The sequence below is a fragment of the Tenebrio molitor genome, chromosome 8 (assembly GCF_963966145.1).
Source record: "Tenebrio molitor chromosome 8, icTenMoli1.1, whole genome shotgun sequence".
In the NCBI taxonomy this organism is placed as follows: Eukaryota; Metazoa; Arthropoda; class Insecta; order Coleoptera; family Tenebrionidae; genus Tenebrio; species Tenebrio molitor.
In genome coordinates, this window is record NC_091053.1 from 6,142,517 (window position 1) to 6,154,583 (window position 12,067).

Here is a 12,067-nt window from a genome sequence, read left to right on the forward strand (position 1 = left end):
ACAACTTACTGACACACGCTCATTTTCTAATTAAACAAGCGGACAATAAATTAAAAAATCTCGCCCCACATATTAGAACTAAAAGAGGACTAATAGACTTCGTAGGAAAAACGTCAAAATTTCTTTTTGGTACATTAGATTCGGAAGACGCAACCAATTTCGAAAAAGCAATCGATACCCTTTCACGTAATCAAAAATCTATAAATGAACAAATGCAAATGCAAATTTCTTTGACTCAACACTTAATCGATCATTACAATCATACAATTACCACACTCAACAATAATCAAAAATTAATAGAATCCAGACTGAATTACTTCGAACATAATCTCATTAAATCTTTTGATGATATTTCAAGTTTTCTCAGAGCACAGAATACCCTAGATCAGATCATTTTAAACTCACAAAATTTAATAACACTATTGGACAACTTAGAAAATGCTGTTACATTTGCAAAATTAAATACTGTACACAATTCCATCATTTCCGTCTCTGACATAAAACATATTTTAAATACATTAACCAACCTCTATAAAATCGATAAAATACCATTTTTCCAAAACATCCTTTCATACTACCAATTGATTGATCTAAGAGCTTCCTTTATTAAAGATAAAATTATTTTCGCAATAATCATGCCTATCTTCAATTCCGACAACTTCGACTATTACCACCTATACCCAATTCCTCAAAACAACCTAACCATAATACCCGAACAACCATTCCTAATGCTCAGCTCGCTAAACCATCAATATGAAGACGAGCCATGTGGTGCCATAGAAGACCTCTACATCTGTCCAGACAAACTAAACCCCAACGGAGAAGATTGCGTCATATCACTAATCCTGAACGTGAAGAAGAAGAAATGTTCCCTAACACCAATCCACACACCTCATACGATCACTAAAAGACTGAGTCATAACTGTGTTTTAGTCATCCCAGGAACAACTATATCCAAACTTGAAAAATCTTGTGAAAGTAACGGCTACTTCATCATAGAAAAACCCAGTGTTATCAAAATCCCTCACCACTGTAAAATCAAAAACAAGGAATCCACCTACATCAATGAGGAAAACTCCATACTAGGTGAACCCTTCATACTCCCGGAAGTTAGAACAGAAGAAGTTGAAAACCACCCTACTATCGAACACCTGAACCTACGTCACATCGATTTAGACGACATTTCCCAACTGAAAAAGGAAGCCTCATCAATCCACACCCCTCGAATTGTAGAGTATCACCAAAGCCACCCCGTCTACATCAGCATACTTGTTGTCCTGACCCTTGCCGTGTGCTGTTTACTACTCTGGAAATTGAAAAATCGCTGCTACAAGAAAACCACAAATTCAACCCCGGAGAACCCAAGTCCAGAAGAAAAAATCGAAAATAAACCAATTTTATTTTCGAACTTAAGGAGGGAGGAGTTAGATATCTGACCTCACCAATTTTATATAATGTACTTGTTTATTCCAGAATAAGTTCTTTAACCGCATTATTTCATAAACAGTAAAAATATAATTTCAGTTAGATATCTGACCCCGCTATTTAAGCAATTATAATGTCACTTACTCATTACAGTTAGAGTTCTTTAACCGAATTATAGTAAGAATACAATGTTATCCACTATTTCCAAATATCATAGCTAGATTTGTGAGCCCATCATTCATATTCTTATCAAATTATAGATATTTAACCCTGTCACATTAACACTGTTTTCAATTAGTTTCAAAACAAGAAAAACCTATATATATGTCTGTAAGAGCAAGATTGATAATCAGTTGTAATCAGTTGTTACTAGTCGTTGTACCGCCGTTGTGTCTGTAAATAAAGTTCTTTTTTAAAACTTGTTTATTTAACAAGAAAATATAATTCGGGTATGAATTTTAGGGTTCAAATTATACCTAATTTTAACTCTGTTTGGAAGAATTTGGAAAAAAAATGATAAATAAAGAAAATGTTTATTTTAACGAATCCCATTGGTGGTTAAATTTATTACGTGGGCTTCCATAACATCCGGTATGTATCGGATTTGGTATTAGTACCTATACAGTGAGGATTTTATTTCGCTGAACATCAACACTAACACTATTAACCCTATGTTCAATTTAAAAAAAACAATGTCAATGCATAGAAGCAATTATTCTACAACGTATCCAAGTAACCTCTAATAAAACAATTGTCATTAATGTCATTAAAAAGTCTTAAAGATTTTACAATCGTTTGGCATATTGCTTGGAATTAGAGGGTGGCCACTTTGAACGTTTGTTAAAATTATTTCATTAAAAGTTGCTGTTTATTTGTTATTTTGATGTAATAAAAGTAAAATTTCAGTTCTGTCAAAATAATAAAATAAAAGTTGCAAGTTTGGTTGCCTACCTAGCGACAATGTTTGTGCCGTCGCAATGCTGACGCGGATATTCAAAAACGGAACATAGAAACCACAGACCATCAACAGAATTAAGACTTTCAAAACCCGTATAAAACATGGGAGACACTGACAACACTAGCGCTGCTCTAGCGTTAGGCCAAACTAAATTACCGAATTTACTCGTTAATCCGATCGGGAATTTCCGTTTAAAAAGAAGATTGATTTGAATATTAATTAATAATGTCATCAGTAATTTTTAATTTTCTAATTTCTGTCAAGGTTTAGTCAATAAATTTTATAAATTGTTCTACAAAATAAATTACTCCAAACCAGTCTCTTGAGATAATTTTTCGTTATCTCTTTATTTGGTAAGTTATCTTTTTCTTTTTGAAAAAGTACGAAATATGGTTTTTCAGATCGCAATTTTTATTTTATTTATTTGGATATGGGAAAAATTAAACATAAATGCTTTGTAAACAACAAGATCGGCGATAAAAAATAAACATTTTAAATATCCAAAATTAGAAGAACAAAGGAAACGATGGATAGAAGCTTTAGGTAAATGTTGCACCACCCTTCAAAACAGATAATGCCTTTATTTGCAAGAAACATTTTAGCAACAATTTCTTTACTCAAAAAACAAAACTCCATAAATACGCCCTGCCGTCGATTTTTCTTCGTGAAGACAAACAAACTTCAATAAATAATGTTAGACCAGCTGAACAAATTGAAAATTCTAGGATTACTGAAAATCCCACTGTAGAGAATCTAATCCTTCCTGTTATGCCCAAGGCCCAAAATAGACACCCAACAAAATCTTCTAGTGTGTTGCAAGTACTTGAATACAAGAAAGTTAGTAGTCGTACTTCAAAAGGTAGAAACATTTATTATATGGACCGATATCAGCGAAAAACAATTTCAAAATTAAAAAATATTTTGCACGATTCTAAAATTATCTCCAGAAATTTTAGAAGTTAACGCAAGATCAAATTATTGAACTAGATCTACCCTTCAATTCAGTTTCACTCGCCTTAAACTAGCCCACTCATGCCCAAAAAATCCCAATTTATACACAAACTCGTTTAATGAACTACTAATTTGTTGTATATGTTAGAATTTGTATTAAAATGTTTAATACTTATTTAGTCGTTTCTATTTTTTTTAAATAAGTATCAATTTAAATCAAATTGAAAAAAAAAATAGGCAACTAGGTATACAGAAAGTCAGATATGCAACTTGTTATACATTAGTTTGGCCTAACGCTCGGGCAGCGCCACTTGAGCGCGTCCCCGAAAATGTAATCCCACTTGACAGTCTTACTATAGTTTAATTGTCTGTGATAGAAACCCATGTTCAGCGAAATAAAATCCTCACTGTATGCACATATGTACCGAGCGATCATTTAAAAAATAAATCGAGTTTGCTTTGGAGCCTATGCTATAGCATGGGTTGCCATAGGTAACACGCCGACTCGATTATTTTTTAATTGATCGCACCGTATAATAATGTCCCGGTTTAGAGCTTCAGAAATATGGTAAGCCTAATTTAATGTACGCCATACTTTGCTAGTACAGGCGTTTAGTTGGTTCGAAATTTGCCGTGTACCTATAATACTGATTGTTGGATCTTCATCCACCATTTCAAGGATGTCCTCTTCTAGGTACAGTTGCGGAATTAAAATTTCGGGCACTATTTTTCTGTCACTTCAACAAAATTTCTGTAGAGCACCTTCTACTGTCATCATGACTGACATTAAAAAATTAAACTTTTCTGTCAGTCACTCAATCAATTTTGAATTTTGAGATTTCAGTTAGTTGCACTGAGTGTAATTAAATCATCGCTTTGATATGTTGCCTACCCGTTATTATGTCACAAATGACAATTTTTGAATGCCAAAAAGACAAAAACATGACAAGAGTAAAAAATAAGGTTATTAACGTAAAGGTTGTTTTAGAGTTTATAAACTCTAATGACATTGACAATACTGTGCGAAATTTTAATTCCGCAACTGTACATCTAGCATATGTTGGGGTCTTGGTCTTCCAGCATGTCCTCCACAGTGGCACCGGTTAAATATTGGGTAATCATTTCGTTATTTCGCTTTTTTAGAGGCTTTTTTTAAATAGGGATAATTTAATTATTAAATAGGTACATATTTCGTGTAATTATTCTTCAAATAACCTTACATTTGACTCGGTCGCGCCGCCTGATGTGGACACTTCGACTCCTAGGACTCGAAGTATTTCTAGTCCGCTTACAAAAAAAGCCACTTCAACCGTTTCTATAGAGATACACAAAGGCGCGATTTTCGACAGCTTGTAGATAAAATCATTTTTTCTTTTGTTCCCTGGTATTTCCAACTTGCCAGTTGTTTATTTTGTCATAACAACAGTACTAATGGCGTCTAATTTGCTTAAATCAGCACTGACTTGTTTTAACGTTTTTAAATACCTACAGTCGGGACATTCTAAGGCCCGGTATTTCAGCCGTGGGTTAAACCATATAAAAATAGTTAACTATTAAATTCCCTGATTAGGGATATTTCAGTGTCGGGTTGGTTCTAATCAAGCTTAAATTTAACTGGAAAGTTAATCCAGGGGATCGGGGCGGGGTGGCTTTTTCTCGGTTAGACATGTGCGTTAAATTAAGTCAGCGCCGCGTTTTTTGAAAATATCTCAGTCAGTGGCGGGCGCAAATTCATAGAATAATAAATAATGTGTCCAAAATTATATAATACCTATTAATTATATTCAAAACTGTACAAAATTTAAAGGTCCTCTCGGCCCATTTTCATTCTACGTGACTAAAATGTTTTAAATGTTACGCCAATGGCTCTTACGTTTATCCAGCTACTTCTACAGTTGTTTGACTGTTTGACGTAGTTGTGTTTTCAAAAAAGATCTAAAACGCAAGGTCTTATACGTTTTTATGATGACCAGTTTTTGCTTTTTTGATTTTCTCTTTTTTTTATTTCGACAATATACAGGTGTCCCAAAAATGGGACACTAACGGTGCAATACGGTATAGAAGAGATTACCGTAACCGTAAACGTGAAAAAAATGGTTTAAAAAATCCTATTAGACTTATTTGTTGATTTAGGGGTCTTTGAAGGTGCCTTGGCACTTAACAGGTTAATTATTTTGAAATATATTTATTGAATTGTCATGAAAACTACTTCGAATCGCATATATTATCATGAAGTACAAGATCACTCACTACCAAATCTGATCCTGCATAATAAAGAATTTAGAAGCTTTGGAAAATGCAAAAACTGAAAAACTCAAGGCTCATAGGCGGTAAGTTGCAATAATCATCCCCACATGTGTAACACTTGCCTCCGGCTTTTACGATGTCATTGCAATAATTGTCTGCTTTTTTTGGAGGAGCACAAAATTTTCCAATTACGATCTTGTCATCCTCACTGGAACATCGGGCGTAGCCTTTAAGCTGGTCCGCTGAAAAGAGAATCTGTTAGTCTGCTGAGCAGAATTTCCGATGTAGGTGTTACGGTCATCGAGAACATATGAAATGCAAAGATGATTTCGACAGTCAGCTTCTACTAAATATGCAACTTCGGGATACAGTTTTTTGCAAACGTAACAACGTACGCCTTCGATGTCTAAAAATGTACAAAATCAATACACTTGTTTATAACTGCACAGAATTACATCATCTACCCTGCAGTACACAAGACGCCAATAATATTGCACTTACGAGGACAGTCTTCATCGTTTATCTTCGACCAATGCGTCTTTTTTAAAATTATCTTGACGATTACACGCCTTTTATGTTACTTATTTTGTTATCAAGTGCTTTTGAGTAGGTACTTTTTTTTCAAACGATAAAAAATTACGTCATAACTGTTTGCATTTAAATTAAAAACTATTCTGAAAAGTTACAACAAAAATGAAAAATCAATAGGTATATTAATAGGTTTTTCAAAGAATGACTTTTGTTCGATACCTCCCTAGAAAGTGAGTCTGTATCCATAGTTACCAGTCGGAAAAGGTTTCTGTTTCGTTCACTTTACTTTCGCTCACTGGTTTTTTCTTTCTGATTAGGTACGTAATTTTGATTTTTTAGGTAACAATATTACTCATAATCATAACAATTATTTTGCTTTCACGTATTTAGGATTGATCCCTCTTACACGAAAAGTTACTCCAATTTGTAGACTGTCGAAACTAACGCTTTTGATAAATTGTAATTGATAATTAGTATAATTTTTGATGTCAGAAAAAATTAAGGAAAGGGTGTTGATAAATTCTCCAAAAGTAAATAAACAAATAAAAACACATAATTTATTACATGCAGATACGCACTCATTCACACCGACAATATGGCAGTTCATTTTGGCAACTTAAAACAAAGAAATAAATATTTTTAAAATATGTTTTCGTGCCGCCGGCCGGAATTTGGTAAATTACAGATCTCGAAATCGTCCAGAAACACATGCATTGCCGGCCTAGTCCGGCTAAAAGTAGGGATTTTGAGTTGTCATCGGTTTCGGTTGGCATTTGTTATCAGAATTCTATCAAACGTCAACGTTTGTTCTGTGGATGGCTCGTTAAAAATGTTTTTCTATTTATAACAACGTACAAACTACAAAGAAGCAATATTTAACTAAAATTAATTAATTAAAATTACGTTTCGAGCCACTTCTTGAATATGGGCTGGTGTATTTATTACAACAAATGTTTCAGGAAAATGTCAAAAACAAAACAAATTAATTAAATTTAATAAATGTGAGGTAACAAGAGCGATGTTGATTTTAAAATTTAAATGTTTAAATGTAAGTGTTGCCAACACAAAAAAGTCCCTAATACCAATTATTAAAACAAGTGCTTTAACTTCCATTTAACAAAAATCCGCAGAAGTCGGCACGAAAAATTTTGTGTATCACACGTCCAGAAACTGTTTTGCGAGCATTCGTACTTACAATACTCGTTTATCGACTCGTATTGCAAACCGTACTCATGCTCGCAAACGTGCAGTTTCTGGCCTTGTGATACAAATAACTATTAGTGTATTACAGAACTTTCAGCCAAACAAAATGGAGTCGACTGACATCCATTTTACTCTCTAACCTTAATTTCAATAAATTCAGACTTGTCATGTTATGATTGAGGTGAGATTTTCACATAATTCAAAAATCAGGAACTTGATTAAAACAATTTGAATATAATACAAAGTTGATCACAGTCGAATTCCAAAAAATTATTACCAAATCTTAAACAGATACTCGTACCTACTTCTTGTACAACTTCTGGAGCTGTTTGAGCGAGCCTAACATGCTGGCCTGCATCCCGAGGCACATATTTCTTTGAAAAACATTTAAATTAATGTCACAATCGATGGAGTGATACACGTGTATTAAACTAGGATCCATGCTGCGCACGATCTTCAATTTGGACTTGATGGCTTCGTCATAGAACGTCACATCCTCGGAACCCCACCCCGAAATCAACAAGTTCAACCCTCCGAGTGTCACGTAGTCACTTTTGTACAAACTGACGATGCCGAAGCCGAACTGGCGCTAAAAACCGTTGTCTTCGTCGCTGTTGAAGAAGGCGTAGTCGTCGAGGGGGTAGCTTTTGTTCAGCAACTTGGGATTGTAGAGGCTGTACACTATCGGGAAATAAATACTCTTGTCCTTCACCGTGTTCTGTCGGATTCGCAGCAGACTCATCGTGTCGAATACGATGTCCACATCTATGAACAATGTCAGATCGTCGTGGGCCAAGAGCTTGAGGCCGTGCTCTAGGGCTCTAGCTCTCGTGAAAGTCTCGTTGACGGTCACCACGGACACTCCACTACTGTTGTACTTTCTCTGGATGTTCTCTATCAAGACGCTGCTCCTGTTGAAATCTTCCACTTTTTCGGTGTAGAGGATGACGAAAAGGCGCGTCTCTTCGCCTTGTTTGATGCACACTTCTTCGTACATTTTGAGGAATCTCTTGAAAATCTCGTGGCGGCCGCTCAGGGACAGAATGAAGTTGATGGTCTCTTTCTTGGTCACGTTGTCGGAGTGGCAGATCGGCGGGATTTGTTCGAAGGTTGATATGATCTGGTTGACGATCTTTCGGTGGACTGGAACTGCTTGGGTCGACGAGGGTCGTTGGGAAATGTGAGGAAAGTCGAAGTTCTTCACTTCTCGGACCGAGATTCCTGGAATTTTTCAAAAGCCAGAAGAATAGCAAGAGCTATGTCAAGGGGAAATTGCAAAAAGAGAATTCGTAACTGGAGGGTAGAAAAATTCTCAAGACCATTTTACAAGAAGAAAAGAATCATGCCGGTGTGAGAAGATGGGAAGGAAAAATATTTTGAAGAAAATACAGTTGCAGTAGAGAGAGGATGGTGGAAGGTGAAGCAAAGAAAGATTTGAAGAGTGTTGATGTGCAAATGAAATAGAAAAATCTTTTGACAGATTTCGGAGAGAAGTGGAAGAAATGGCGTGGTGGAAAGAGATAAAAGAGAAATTTAGTGGAAGTTTTCGAAAATCAGAAGAATAGCAAAAGCTATAACGGGGGGAAATGGCAAAAGGACACGCATTCGTAACTTGAGAGTAGAAAAATTCTCAACACGATTTTAAAAGAAGAAAAGAATAATGCTGGTGCGAGGCGATGGGAAGGAAAAATACAGTTGCAGTTGAGGATATGGTGGAAGGTGAAGCAAAAAAGAAAGATTTGAAGAGTGTTGATGTGCAAAGGTAATTAAAAAAAGAGGAACCGAAAGCGAAGTCTGATATCAGCCTTGCCGCCCACGATCGTTGGGACCGTTCCGTCGGGCCTCACCTCGTTTCCTAAAATAAAAACTAATTTCGATTAGAAGACGAGGACACAAAAGAAAAATAACACAATACAAACACAAAAAAACTTGTTATCGGCCGCTTGCAGACGAGGTCACCAGCAGACCGATAACACAAACCCGAACATATTTTTTTAACTCTGGATGAGTACACGGAACTGAAACATCGTAATTTTCTTCGGACATTTTTGCAATTTTTCTCAAAGCGAATTGTTTTATTTATGTCGTTTCCATAGCGACATGGCGACATGTAGGATGACTTTATTTTTATTGACAATGAATGAAATTTTACTTTTTCATTTTATAATTACAAATTTTCGGGTTGCACACAAAATGTTGTGTACACCTTGGTTACTAAATCCTTTGACGATCTCGAGATTGTTTTGCCTCGGCCGCAAAGCGGCCTGGGCGACAATTTTTCTCTCGGTTCATCAAAGTACGATTTCGCATCCTTGATATACAAATAACTATTTTTTTACAACCGTCAAAAAAACGTGACATTTATGCATCGTTATCAAGTCGCAAAGTATGTCATTTTTGATAGTGAAAAAATATTTGTCAAAAAGTTTCCTTGGATTCTAAAGTAGTTATATTTTAGCATCCAAGGAAACGTTTTGATAAATATTTTAGCATCCAAGGAAAATTGCTTTTGTTGTTTATTTAAAATAATAATGTCAGTTAAAATTGCACGATCAAAATATAATTTGTAATTTATTATCTAATAATTACACGAAATATTTAATAATTAAATTATCCCTATTAAATTAAATAATGAAATTATTTATTAACCCTTTAAAGCACTAGCGAAGTTCAAAGCACTCTGCTATCGCATATTGATTTAAATGCAAACAAATTACAAACAAAGTACTTAAAAGGTAAAAGCTTTATTATAGTTGCAACGACATTGGAATTTAAAATATCACTTGATAACCAAATAACGTAAAAGGCGTGAAATCGTCAAGGTAACTTTAAAATAGAAGCGTCGGTCGAAGAAAAACCATGAAGACTGTCTTCGTAGTCGCAATCTTATTGGCGTCCCGTGTGCTGCAGGGTAGATGATGTAATTCTGTGCAGTTATAAACAAGTGTATTAATTTTGTACATTTTTAGACACTGAAGGCGTACGTTGTTACGTTTGTAACAAACTCTATCCTGGACCTACATATATAGTAGAAGCTGATTGCCGAAATCACCTTTGCATTTCATATGTTCTCGATGACCGTAACAGCCTACATCGGAAATTCTGGTCAACAGTGGACTAACAGATTCTCTTTTCAGCGGACCAGCTTAAAGACTACGCCCGATGTCCCATTGAGGATGACAAAGTCGTAACGGGAAAATTTTGTGCTCCTCCAGAAAAAGCAAAGAAATATTGCAAAAATATCACAGAAAAAGGAGGCAAGTGTTACACATGTGGGGATAATTATTGCAACTTAAACGACTACGAGCCTTTAGTATTTGCATCTAAGGCTTGCAAAAACTCGAAATAAGAGTAGTCAAGAAAATGGATGCAGAAAATGGAAAATTTTGCACGATTTTTTTAAACAGCACAGCGATTGTATTTAAGTTGTCTCACAAAATAAGTAATAAGAATATTCCCACCGAGAATTGTTATTGCATGGTTTATCATATGTACTTATTTATCATAGTTCTGCGTCGATTGAAATAAATGAATCACACATTGGTTTGTAGGTACCAATTGGAGTAATTAATTGCCTATATGGATTTACACTTAAGAATTTTCCTTCATGCCTTGGTAATTCAGGCTAATCCTAAATTTCTTACACTCCTAATCTTACCCGAGTACTTTTTACATACCGAGTGGAACAAAAGTATCAAATGATCGCTGTAACTTTTTAATTTGAAAAATAATGAAAAAATGTCTAATATAAAAATTGTTTGGTTTATTATCATGCATGACGTTCAACAAAAATTGTCAACATTCTTGATATTGCATTTTATTACTTAGTAAGTTAATTTTATCACCTTTATTTTTTTTTTTTTGAAGTGAAACTTTTTATGGGAGGGTCTTGAAATTCTGATCGGCAACCTTTTTGTGTGACGAAAAGTGGTGGGGGTAAACACTATTGGGTCGAGTGGGAGCAGTGTCTCTGTCTTTGTCACACTCACGTCATTTATCGATAATGTCCTCTCTTTGATTTGGAGGCTTAAAAATGAACAATGAGTTACGCATTTCGATATTGTTTAGTGTTATCGTTGTTTATAATTTATTTTCTTCATTAAAATATACAATTTTGTTGTGAATACGCTATTTAAAAGTGATTGATGAATAATTACAATGTTTCCCTGTAATACAAAAGTTTCACTTCTATCGTGCGTCTTTACGACACATTCTGTTTTTTTAAATTTTATTCTTTTTCCCCATAACGACAAAACTGTATTTATGAATACAGAAAGATACGCTTGTTTGAAAATCACACAAAAAATGTATGGGTGGTATTTAAAAAAGCAAAGTTGGTTGCCATAGCAGCGAAACAAAAGAAGATAGGAACAAACTAGAAAGACCAAATGATGCAAGATAATACACCAATCAACTTTTATATTAAACATTTTTTCATAAATTGTCAAATTAAAAAGTTACAGCCAATATTTGATACTTTTGTTCCAGCCTGTATAATACAATCAAATTATCATTTTGCACAATATTCGTATGTTATTAGGTAAATTCTTATTCGAAAAGATCGTCATATCCCAAAATATTCCAAATACACTGAACGGCACAAAAAACGACACATTGTGATTTCTTTATTAAATGATCTTGAAATTATATTTGTGCTAATAACATAATTACATAAACATTTTTGTTTTATAATGTAAAAATTTCCGATAATATTGCGGAATCTGGAAAAGTGCCCCGAATGCTTGCAGCGTT

General features: G+C 34.6%; 3 long non-coding RNA genes and 1 pseudogene across 4 annotated transcripts; 2 read left to right on the plus strand and 2 right to left on the minus strand.

Moving 5' to 3' along the window:
• Positions 1–2,441: 2,441 nt before the first annotated feature.
• Positions 2,442–3,507, plus strand: LOC138136942 (uncharacterized). 2 transcript variants are annotated; one of them, XR_011161512.1, is made up of 3 exons: positions 2,442–2,736; positions 2,785–2,926; positions 2,986–3,507. It is a non-coding gene; the product is annotated as an uncharacterized lncRNA (long non-coding RNA). The 2 variants fall into 2 exon arrangements; XR_011161511.1 differs by having other exon boundaries at positions 2,442–2,926.
• A 2,026-nt stretch (positions 3,508–5,533) lies between these two features.
• Positions 5,534–6,167, minus strand: LOC138136230 (uncharacterized). Its single transcript, XR_011161224.1, has 3 exons — positions 6,046–6,167; positions 5,877–5,987; positions 5,534–5,823 (listed from the first exon to the last, which is right to left on the minus strand). It is a non-coding gene; the product is annotated as an uncharacterized lncRNA (long non-coding RNA).
• Positions 6,168–6,655: 488 nt separating this feature from the next.
• LOC138137338 (chondroitin sulfate synthase 1-like) lies at positions 6,656–8,558 on the minus strand (annotated as a pseudogene).
• Positions 8,559–10,095: 1,537 nt separating this feature from the next.
• Positions 10,096–10,873, plus strand: LOC138136884 (uncharacterized). Its single transcript, XR_011161474.1, has 3 exons — positions 10,096–10,226; positions 10,285–10,395; positions 10,453–10,873. It is a non-coding gene; the product is annotated as an uncharacterized lncRNA (long non-coding RNA).
• The last annotated feature ends 1,194 nt before the right edge of the window (positions 10,874–12,067 follow it).